This window comes from Euwallacea fornicatus, chromosome 5 (genome assembly GCF_040115645.1).
Source record: "Euwallacea fornicatus isolate EFF26 chromosome 5, ASM4011564v1, whole genome shotgun sequence".
Lineage (NCBI taxonomy): Eukaryota > Metazoa > Arthropoda > Insecta > Coleoptera > Curculionidae > Euwallacea > Euwallacea fornicatus.
This window is the reverse complement of record NC_089545.1, coordinates 2,232,554-2,244,480: the sequence shown is the minus strand read 5'-3', so window position 1 is coordinate 2,244,480 and position 11,927 is coordinate 2,232,554. Positions and strand designations below refer to the sequence as shown.

General features: G+C 38.5%; 1 non-coding gene across 1 annotated transcript; it reads left to right on the top strand.

Moving 5' to 3' along the window:
* The first annotated feature begins 11,362 nt into the window (after positions 1-11,362).
* TRNAQ-CUG (transfer RNA glutamine (anticodon CUG)) lies at positions 11,363-11,434 on the top strand. The gene has a single exon. It is a non-coding gene; the product is annotated as a tRNA-Gln (tRNA).
* Positions 11,435-11,927: the final 493 nt, after the last annotated feature.

Genomic DNA, 11,927 nt, shown 5'->3' with positions numbered 1-11,927 from the left:
TCGAAAAACCTGCACTAGAAGCTATGCCTCGAAACGGCCAAAGTCCCAAGCCCAACATATGCTCACGCCCCTCCTTCACTGAACTACCGCTTTAAATGCATTGGATCCCACAAAACATTTCAGTAATGGAAAAAACAAATTAATCATCTGTACGGTGGAAAACAAAACGAAAAAATTAAGACGTCGTTATTCAAAAATACGAAATTTGATTAAACATTTCTCGCTTTGGTCTTACGAGTTCGTCTCTGATTTATGACGTGCGCGGGGGGAAAATTATGGAAGAAAAATGTATAAATTCCAGATTAATTTACGAGATTTATGACGTCCAGTGGATGTCGGCAAGATCCGAACTTTTAACGTTTTAATTATAATTAGAAATAAAACAAGTTGTATCGTCGTTTCCGAGATATAGCAGCCGCCATTGTCAGATCGGTGATTAACATTTTTTAACGGGCTGATTGTCGCTGACGGAATGAAAAGTTTTGCCTTCTTACGTGTAACAATTTATTTCAACGATTTTAATAAAAATTAGCGAAAGGAATAACCGTTAAGCAGTGGAGTGCCTGAACGTCACCTCTGAATTCCACGTAAAAGCCGCCATATTATTAGATTTTTCCTTCGGGAAATGGTAAAACGTAGGTCTTCGGTACGCATCCATCCAAATGGTACGTGACGGTCGGGATTCTAAAGCGATATCATTAGCCACGATTGATAAAATTATTGGTCTTATACAGCAGAAACGTCGCAGACATAATCAACCAAAATATTGCTGGTTTTCTGAGGTATGGAGAACGCAATTTTACAGAGTAATATTACAACTTCTTCTAAGGCAATATGCCACAGACATAACGACAAGTTCACCGTGGTAATTTTATATAAAAGCCGATGTTAATGGCCCTTAGTTAACTAACCAAGTCTCGAGAGACGGGCATATTTCTTCTATCGAAAGCGAATAGAGCAGCATCCGATGCGATCGTTCGATACTGATAATGTCCTTAAAACGACTGCAGGAATTATAATTAACTATAGTTAAGACTCCCGCCGAGTTTTCTTTTTAGGTGTCTCCGAGATCCTTTAGATCGTCGGGATAATTCGGATTCCCCTTTTCGAAATTTGTGGTGTCAGGCGTGAATTGTTCGGCTACTTCGACCTTTTTAATTTCAGTTATACTGAAAATCGATATCTCACCATTCCGGGCAAATCCCATGGAAGGACATGTATCGGAATAATCCAAAAAAGCTCGAGTCACCTGTTTTAATTCGGCATGTCACAACTTTCGTCCTGAACTGTTCGATCGGTTCGATCCCGCGATAATCAAGTGAAATTCTGAAAATTATTAATAGTCCTGAAATGGCTGATTCATGATTGGCTTAGCGATTGTTTTTGTGTTGCCCCTCAAGGCTCTTACATGTGTTCCAGATTTATACACTGCAGGACTACTGAAAACACCCTACGGGCACTTGCGGTAAAGCAAAGGGAGAAAATGCCCGGCAACCCTTAGGGTTCCTACGGTTTACGACCAATATCACCGGAAAAAATGGGAAATACATTTTAAATGAAAGCGTTCGTTCATATTGCGGCGGAACACCGAGCGATATTTACCGCGGCGAGAGACGCAACGCGCGATTACTCGCGAGGTACATTCTCACATATTAGTCAGGCCTTAGTGAGTCTTTCAACGGTGAAGAGATTTCCTCCCTTGGGGCAGTCCATTATTATCTTTTCGGCTTTCAGTAACTTATAACTGCGGTTTTTTTTTTCATTCACTTTTTAAGTTTCCCGTTCTTGCACCATCGAGCGTCTGTCTGGGCCGCGCGTCGAGGTTCTGTGCATTTTTCGGGGCGTCGAATTTTGAATCTGAGAAACCTCTTCATTTCTCTAGCACCGTACATCGATTAATCGAACCCTAAAGCAGGACTAAGAATGAAACCTGGCGGTGACTTGCTGATAATTTCAGATAAAATATTAAAAATTTAGAAGCGAGTATCACGCAGGGACGGTTTTGGGTTACACGATGCAACTTGCGGGCAGGTAAGAAAATCAATCTGATTTTTTTAGGGCCCGACATATGCATGTATAACCGATTTTACAGCCACCTGTGGAGGTTTAATCTTTTTTCGGGGGCAGAGGACTACCGAAATATTTTGTAAGACTTGAGAAGGCTACATCATCTACGCGTCGCCTCGTAAATGCTTGCCAAATGCCACCAGAAAGAAGGAGAGATTTCATGTTTCGTTGCGTTATAGGGTTACAAAGAGCTCCCTAAAGCTGAGATAAAAAAGGAAATAAATATATTAAGAGCTTTTTTGACTTTTTGGGTTAACTGAGTACCGTCTGAAGAAAAAACCTTTTTGCGCCAATGGCCATCATTTTTACGATACCAGCGTTTTTGTTCTGGAGGGCACGCAACGCTGCTTCTTCCCAAAAGGAATCTTGAACTTAGGCCAACATAAAAACTGATTGCCGTGTATTTTCCTGTTTTCTGGCTTCAGTAATATTGACCTTATTTATTAGGGCACATTATCGGGAGGCACGGCCCATTTGCTTTTATTCTCGGACCGTTTTACCGAATCGGTAAACAAAAAGGTGAAATTTCGACGGTTTTCTTATAAAGTGTTATTGTTATTGCGGCACGTCTATTGTTCCACCAAGCGTCTTTTGTTCATTCGTTTCCTTGGGAATTTCTAATTATCACGGTTGCACATTCCAGCAGTATTCAATTCTCAGAATAATGCCAAAAAGTATTTCGTGATGGACCCTGCGGATTTGCCTAATTGAATCTCGTGGATCTGGGCTCGCAGTCTAGACGACTTGCCCACGTTTCAAACTTTAAAATGATACATAATTTCGACATATGCTTATTTGAATATATCCAACCTAAAAATTAGTAATATCTTGCCATTCTTTAATGATTAGAAAAATTAGTGATTCCGGCCTGGCTATATGGGATGATATACGGTTCGAAGGGTAGCATTACGTGTTTAGCCAGAATGATATCGAATTATGGAATTGTGCGTGCGTCTAATGGTATCGACTAGGTCTGGTGTAATTTGCATGGCAAATAACGAAAATATCTAAGACCGCGAATTTGCATAAATGATGGCACGCTAACTGCGAAATAGAATAAGGCAATTTATCTGCCTAGTAGAACTTTCCCAAAAATGGAAACATCTTGAGCACATACAAATGTTTGAAAATGGAGCCATAAATTTCCATCCGCTCATCATCTTGTTAGCTCCACTTCAAACCCGAATACGGGGAAATGGCATCGTCAAAACTTCCGAATAAATTCATGCTCTCTTATATATACGTATTTATCGAAAGAAAAATATTTTCGAAAACTCTAAACTCCAATCGGGCAAACTTTCTCGCCAGTTTGCTCGGTATAAAAGATATAATCATTTGGCACTTTAGCGCCCCGGAACTTTTCTAATCGGGCAGGGTGATGCGATATATGGAAAAGCCCGGAAAATATGGCTCCGGGTTATCGCATTTCATAATGTTGAATTATTGATTTGGTTAGTCTATTTCGAAATGGATCTGCTCATTTGCGTTTTTGAACTAGGCTTGATAGGAATTTTTACGACGTGCATTTCCCCTAGGAACGGAGATAAAGGCAGATCATTATAGATCGCTTAAAGCTTAGCTAACCGTAGATATCTCGATGAATTGGTTAGCAAGCCAGTGTCTCCAGTTAGGTGGTGGCAGCTATAACTCCACCATTGTTGAAGATAAAACTTTGTTATTTACATCTGATAGCACCTCGCCTTAACAATTTTCTGGGTTTAAGTTGAAGTTTCATTTACTTCTAATCGAATGCAAAAGGCTTTAAATCAAGATAAAAAAAAATAAAAAATTAGTTAAAAGATGCTTTCAGGCGTAATAGTTTTTGGCAGTAATTAAGGCAGTTTGTACTGTGACCTGTAGGCTTCATTAGAACTTGCTGCTCTCGTGAGTTCCTGACTGTAGAGAGAGGGAGCTTAAGATTGACATTTTTCTAATGTTAGGGTCGTTGGGGTATTTGCTACATGTTTTTCGAGTTTGTGATCCTCAGTTTTGAGTGTCTCAGATCCTCTTTGACGTATCACTTTAAAATTTATAGCAGACTTCTTGCTATGTGTCGTATTTCCTAAGGACCCGTCACAGTAGTCCTCGAAAGCAAGCGTTTAAATGTTACTAAAGGACGTTTTGTGGACATTAATGTTTTCTTCAACCACCTCATTTTCTTTGTAAAATCCTAGATTTTCTAAAATTTCAACTGCTTTATCGATTAAAATTCTTTTTTCTACATTGCATTTTTTTGTAATGTGATAATCGAACTAAACTCTGTGTTTACGAGCAAATCTGTATCTCACCCAGGTGTATTTTTAATATTTTAATTTGAATAATACCGTATTTTTGGCTACAGTGACATCACGTTGTTTAAATTGCGATGGGAAAATGAGTTATAATCGTGCACCTGCTTATTAAAACATGCCAATTCCCGCAATTTGCTCAAACCAAAAAAATTCTCAGGTGAGGGACTAATGTAATAATTTGAGATAATGCTGAAATAATTCGAATTAAAGCCTCTAATTGGACAATTTCCATATATTTATTGAGAGAGTTTTGAGCCATTCTTTGACAATTGCCGCAGCGATTTCTTGTCTTCACCCATTTCCTGAAAATATAATATAACGAACTTTACAACACGCCCTACTCACTAAAAATTACGGTGCCTGAGTAAAACTTTCAACCCCACCAATCTGAGACATAAACACTTTACCCCACAGCATGAAGCAACAATAAACAACCGAGAATGAAACATCAAAAACGCCTTTCCCATGACTGGTGGTTGCCTCGAATGGTACTTTTTTCTCAGTTAAGTTGGGTACCACCATCTGCCGCAGGTGGAACATGTTACTTTGGTTATTCCAGCTCGGTCTTAAGCAATCTCCACCCGTGGTGCTACTGTTTTTCTGAACAGATCACCACATTTTCAATAGGATGTTTTAATGATTAATTTTTTGTCGTTGAAAGGCTTAATTATGTGTGTTATCTTTGTTTGGGTTAGTGAACGTTCTACTAAGATTGCTTTCGGGGTTTTTAAAATGGGAGACTGCTCATGAATCGAGGAATTTATTAATGATATATAATTATATGAATTGATTTTTTGCCGTTTGAATGCGTATACTTAATCCAATTTATTAGTTCAATCAGATGTAAAGGTTTAAGACCCTCAAGCAACCATTTCTTATCGGCCTTTCAAATTTATTCGTCCAATAAATCACTCGATTTCACATAAGTATTGAAGTTGCCATTTCCGCTCCAGAAGGCGTTCCAGAACACATATCCAAATTTAAATACGGATCCATCGATCCTCGATTTATTTGATAAATTTTAAAGTTAAATTTGCACCGTTTAGGTCCAACAAGGAGGAATTTATAGCACGGAGGTATATTATGTAGGAATGCTCTTATAAATTTAAAAGTCAATATATGATGTAGCATGGCAAGCAGTAATCAGTTTAACGAACATAATTTCACTAAAGGTCAAATTTAAACTCTTCTTAAGTAGTAAAGGTAATGTTACTACGAAAAAGTCGTTTGTAGTCTTCCCTCGTCATTATCTGTCAGTTAAAGGTTGTTCGTCTGAGAGAATTCTTTCCATATTCCTTGCCATAGGCCCGATCTGTGATTAAATTTGGACGAATTAGTTGAGTTTTGCATTATTACCGTAGCTCTTATGGCAGTGGACAATTGGTAGTTTTCGGACAGTCGAACAGAATTTTCCCAGTTTTAACTTTAATAGACTTAACTAATTTTCAATTACTCTAACATTTTAGTACCTCGATGTGGACCTTTTTACAGAGTCATTCGGTGCAGAGATGACAAATGGCGCTTTGTAACGAAACATTCGGCGCCCCTGTAGCAACCCTCATATATCAGAAGCAAAATAAACAAAATTTCTAAGCCACTTAGGGTTTCAGCGAGTCAGGATAAGCTTTTGAGCAAACAAATTATATTTTCTATCCGACCTGCCCTCACTTTTTGATGACAACGCACACCGCTGAATTATCGCTACGAAATTCTGACTAGGTCGCGGACCTTTTGTCAATATTAACATTACAAGGGAGTTTTAACGTTTTCACCCCCTTTGAAAAGTTGCTTCATTTCCTCCTTCGTCTTGGTTCTAGTAGCGGTTCTTGCCGCGTCCATTCCTCAGTGGCGGTGGCACGTCAGAATTATGACGTCATTTTGTTGCCAGCAATGCACCATCTGCGAGCGCAATCTCAGACTTTCAGGTCATGAGGATGTCATTTCTTTCGCTTTCAGAAAGGGATGGGGTGAGGATTTGCCCTTTCCAAATGCGAACCAAATTCCAATAAAATCTGTGATAGTGAATGTTAAAGTCTCTCGTTGCTGAAAATTACGAACCTTCACATGAAAAGTTCCTGAAATCGGGCCAGCGTTTTGCTTCCATTTAAGAGTCTTCCAGTCGATTTTGAGGCTCTCACTGATTGATTCTCCAAATGTTCATTCATAACTTAGACCAGGACACCTTCTCACACTTTCAGTGAAAGACTATCGGATATAGTAGACTAACCTAGGGAGGCCCTGTCTTTGCTCCGACCATTGAATTGCAATTAGTTTGTCTTGGTTAGGTAGCAAGTATCCTGTGATGACGCGATTAGAAGATTAAGGACGCTTAAGTATTTTTGCATACGAATCTCTCTCCTTCAGAAGAGAACAATCACCCAAGTGAACATCATTTACCTCTCATTCAAACCAATCACTAGTGTTAAAGATCATTCTTAGTGGTTTTTCGTTTCTCCATCTTAAAATAAACCCATTCACGTCAAACTTGCAAAATCATACCCTTTTTTCTCATTTTGCACTACATGAAAAGCTCATATCTGATCTACATATTTTCCAATAGAACTTAAGCTTTCTTGTCTTGTTCCGCATTCTGCATCTGAATAGACGCTCCGGAGGTCTTAACAAACTTATAAAAAGACGTTATAGCAATGTCAAAGCCATGTGAACTTAATGTTAACCCAAGTGTGTTAAAAATAAACTCTTTAATCCGCTTAATCTCAAACGGACTTTATGGTTGGATTTCACAAGAGAATAGTGATGATACACTTTTGTAATGCAAATTTAGAGTTCTTCGACAATGTAAACAACACGCTGTTCGCAGGTCGCAGAAACAAGCGGCCTCAGGAGTACAAAAATTATGAATAATTAATGTGTTTTCATTCTGATAATAAATTCAACGTGTTTGGTGCATAAATTAATGATTGTTCTGTTTTGCCGCCGAATCAACAACGACATACGAGAGTTGTTCGATGCGATAGAGCAGATAAGGTACCGAATATCGATTATAAATCACGGTTTTTGAAACTTCACCTAAGCAGTATTCTCAATTAATTTTAACCGAGAATAGGATGCAACATCGCCAATCCAGTCAGCCCTATTTGTTGGATAAGAGAAGAAAAACTAAGAAATACAATTGATGCAAGGAAATTGGTTTCTCGGCATTTAACGAGGGCATTAATGCTATCAAAACCCAACTAGAAAACTTTTAATTTCGCTATCCATAATTCAATCACATTTTTGATTACGCAGTCAGTGCTCGTTCTTTCACATCCCCCTCTTAGTATTCATCCAGAAAATGACGGACAATTACGGCCAAAGGAGAAGAAAATTATATAGTCCATCGCACTGGAAGGGAAAGTTATTCGGGAGTTGTTTGGAATATTTCGTGTTATGCTTGAAAATGGCCCAATTATACGAAATTGCTGAATTAAGGGTAATTAGGAGTTGGCTTGGTCGACGTGTTAATGAGTTTTTTTCGTCTGCCAGGCGAAATGGGGTGAGAAGAAATTGTTATTATTCTGAGAATGATAATTACAATCCCTAGATTTGCTTTTTTCGTTGCTTTAAGAATTTCAGTTTGATCTAACTGAAGAATAACCACTCGGGTTTATTCCTCATAAAGGAAAATTATCACACATCCTCCGATGGAAGTACATTCGAAGCCAGTTGGAACATAGAAAACTTTCCAGACAATAAATTGCTTATAGAGATACTTTCACTCTAGCCTTTACCTGTTTTATCTCAAGTTTAGAAGCCTTTTCTTGTTTCGCGAAACTGGGAGATGGGAGTGATTGCTAACGAACTAACTATTCAAGAATGCTTAAAAAAGTATTTAGGTTGATTTCTTCGTAGGTTGAAATATGACGAGTCGGAACCATTGTATGGTAAATCAGGTTTTGTTAAGTAACTATGTCAACTTTTTTCAGTACACAATTGCCCGCCCTGTCACTTACCAACGCATGTGCGACTAAATTTTGCATATTTCCGATTAAAACGGCACTTTTATCGATTAAAGCTTCAGTAAGTGTTAAAAGTATCAAATTTCAATTTGCAGCTAAACCCGCTCTCCCAGAGGTGGAAGTTTACAACAAAACTGATACTTAGATGCACTTCCAGTGGCTGATCCGGTTTCAAGTTGAACTAAATTCTGCCAAAAACCAATCGAACCTGCTCGAATTCTCTGTATTATCGGTCCACGCTCTAATTAGTCTTAAATTTCACGGTAAATATTGGAAAACTTTCCGGTATGTGTGGCTTAACAGGAAAGTTTCTGCGGGCTCTAGGAGAGCTGCAACAGCTTGAGTTTTCCCGGCTTCATAAAAGCTTTAAAAATATCATATGCCGAGAAAGCTAAGACGCGGGGAAATTTATAAAAGTCTTAAATGGAAAAAACGACCTTCCGGTAAGACGTGTGTGTTCCTCTAAGTGAGGAAACGGGAACAGTGTTAGCATACTCAGGCAGTTTTATACAGCGCTTTGCATTTTCATAAAAATGACAAATACTGCATAATTGCGAGCAGAGAAAGTCCTCTGTATGAGATCAAAGGAATATCACGACAATATGGGTCTTATCATTTTTTTAGCGAAGTACTTAGCCTTCGAGGTAGCTCGCGATGGTAAGAAAAACGTACTATTATTACCTGAAGATGGGAAAATCGATCGGAAAAAATACATATAAATTGTATGATATTTTGCCCTCTTGCAATAGATTGAAAATATATATTATATCAAACTTTCATCGGTTACGTAAACGATGATCTGAACGTCTCTATCAAAACCATGTCAGTGGACGTCCTGCGATATAAACTGGGGGCCCAGAACTGTTCTCCCAACGTTCCGCATGGCTCTGTGCATTTTACGATCCTGCTTCCATGGTATTTGACAATTTACATGCTAAATAAATGACTGGTTAGTCCGATTTTAGTCGAAACATGACTTTCATCGGCCCGACCGTGTCCGTTTCACTTTGGGGACCCGTCAAATGTTGGTACATCTTATACTTACGGTTATTCGATGGAAATGGGCATAGCCCGAAATTGCCTGTAAGCTGCTGCCGATGCTATAATCCGTAATTTTGGTGCTGGTAATGAGTAGAACTACTTGCCGAAATATAACTTCATTATTCGAAAGCAGCTGCTTTAATAGACTATAAACAATGATAATTAAGCCATCTTGCTGTATTATTTTCATGGTGTTCGCCCACTCGTTAAAGTTTGGCAGACTGATTCCAAAGCAACTCGCCTTGGGTATTGTGTTTAGGTTGGCTGAATTTACCACCCCATAATATTTTGATATATGGAGGTATATACTAACAACTACCGCATGCATACCATTAATATGGTCTTTGAAACATTTTCATATCATGCCGAAGAGCTTACAAACAGCTTGAATAATATACCATTCAGTCTTCGGTAAATAGCGTAAACGACCATATTATCATTTTCCAAAGCAACAAAACGAATTATTTCCACAAAAGTAGAATATACGGTGAAATATGCAGCTCGACGAAGTCCGATGTGACACAATTCCGCTGGCCCAAATCACATCTTGCATTTATCACCATAAACCGGGAAATATACGAAAATATAAATCAAGAAGAGTCTTATTTAAGGAAGCTCCGATATGAAATTTTTGCAAGATGGTGTCAAATTTATGACGGCACTTTGATTTCCTGGGCCATCTGCTGACGATACGGCCCTAATATCGTTTGAAGAACATAAAAAGGGAAAACAAGAGAATCTCACGGTGTTTGGAAACTCGAGAAGGCACTTTTTTCCGTGGAAGTTTCAAGTGATGATGTGAAACTGATAACGCTGTGGAACTTGTACATTTTGAAAACGCAACTCGGGCTTTGGAGCATCGCAATTTATCGGTAAATGAGAGATAATTTGAATGTAATCTTCAACTGAAAACAACATAAAAATTTAAAAAAATACAGGTCTTTTCTGCGTGTCTGACACTCCCTCCGATCAACCGCAGTTTCCAGAATACTCCAGAAACCTTCCAGGCAGGGCACTTCAGCTGTCGATTTTTTTATTTCACCAAATTGGTCGCCTCTACCTGAGGATTCATTGGTCTAATGCCCATTTCCCATAAATCCTTTCGTTCGCCCTCTATTTTGAATACATGGGGCAACTTTGTGGGATCGAAAGGCCATTGAAAAGTGCCGACGATTATTTCGGCAAGGGGTAAAGGTGCACTCGCACCACAATAGGCTAGGGCCCCTTTATACTTATTGGCAATGCGTGTTTATTATTTGCATGAAAAGGGGTTGAGAGAGTGACAACAAACACTTGGAATGATTATTTGCAACATCAGTTTCTCTTATCTAAACCAAGTATACTATGTGAGTCATTTTCAATTAACTCGGGTACTTATTTTTAGCGTCGAGTAGTGTTTGAACAGGAAGGATTCAGGATTTATTTCAATAAATCGATTACTGATTTAGATCCGTATTTATGAACGATCCTTGAGCATGGACATGCATGTTCAATTATAGACGCTTTGGACATGACAACAAAGCACCCTCAAATTTTACACATAAGCTTTTTAAGATTAGATTTTCGTAATATAGGCAAACTTTTAACAAAAAATCGTCGTTAGATATCATGTCGGGTACTTCTGGCACCACCCTCGAAACGCACGATCATCTACGAAAAAGAATAGTTTCTTGCGATCCCTTTGATTGGTAATGAATTAATCTTGTGAACAGACATGGAACCTGTAACGTTATGGCTTCATTCTTTTTTCTTTTTAAATATTGTTTAATGACGTGATAATACCGAACGTATTTTTTTAAAAAAGGGTTTCTGTCGGATCGCGAAACCTGAGGTTATTAACCCACTCGCTTTGTATAATACCGGAAAATATGTAGAACGCTTTGTTGTCGCGAAAACAGTACAAGAAAAAAAATAATGATTCCAAAACAGTATTTATGAAACGAAAGTGGTCTTATCGATCGGTTTCAGTTCATGTAACGCACAGTGGCCACGTTAAGCAAGCGCGGTCCCATGGTGTAATGGTTAGCACTCTGGACTCTGAATCCAGCGATCCGAGTTCAAATCTCGGTGGGACCTGAACTTTTTTATTTTAATTTTTGCTTTTCGTTTATTCGCAATTTACACACGTTTTAGATAGACACAATTTTTTTTAAATCAACCAATTTACTTTAAAATGGTTCGGTTAATGATTTTTTACCGGATTAACATTAGCAAAATTTTCGAATAATAACTATTGCACCTAAGAAAGACTACTCCTTTAAGAGGAACGCTATAAGTTCACTTCAGTCACAAATTGATACCTTAAACTGAGCCACCAACCCTCCGTGCACACTGTAAATCTGAACATCTGAGATCAATATCTTGCTTCCTCTCGACCGCAGCTGCATCTCTCCTCTTTATTTACATGCCATACATCCAGCAAGTACTAAATTCACTCGACAAATCCGTCTTGTGATTATCGTACCTGATTATTTTGAGGTTCGACAAAGAATGATGTATAAGTGATTTGGTTTTGTGCTTGGTTGAGTGCCCGTACTTACCCACTGGCGGCGAATTCTTTGCGTCGGAC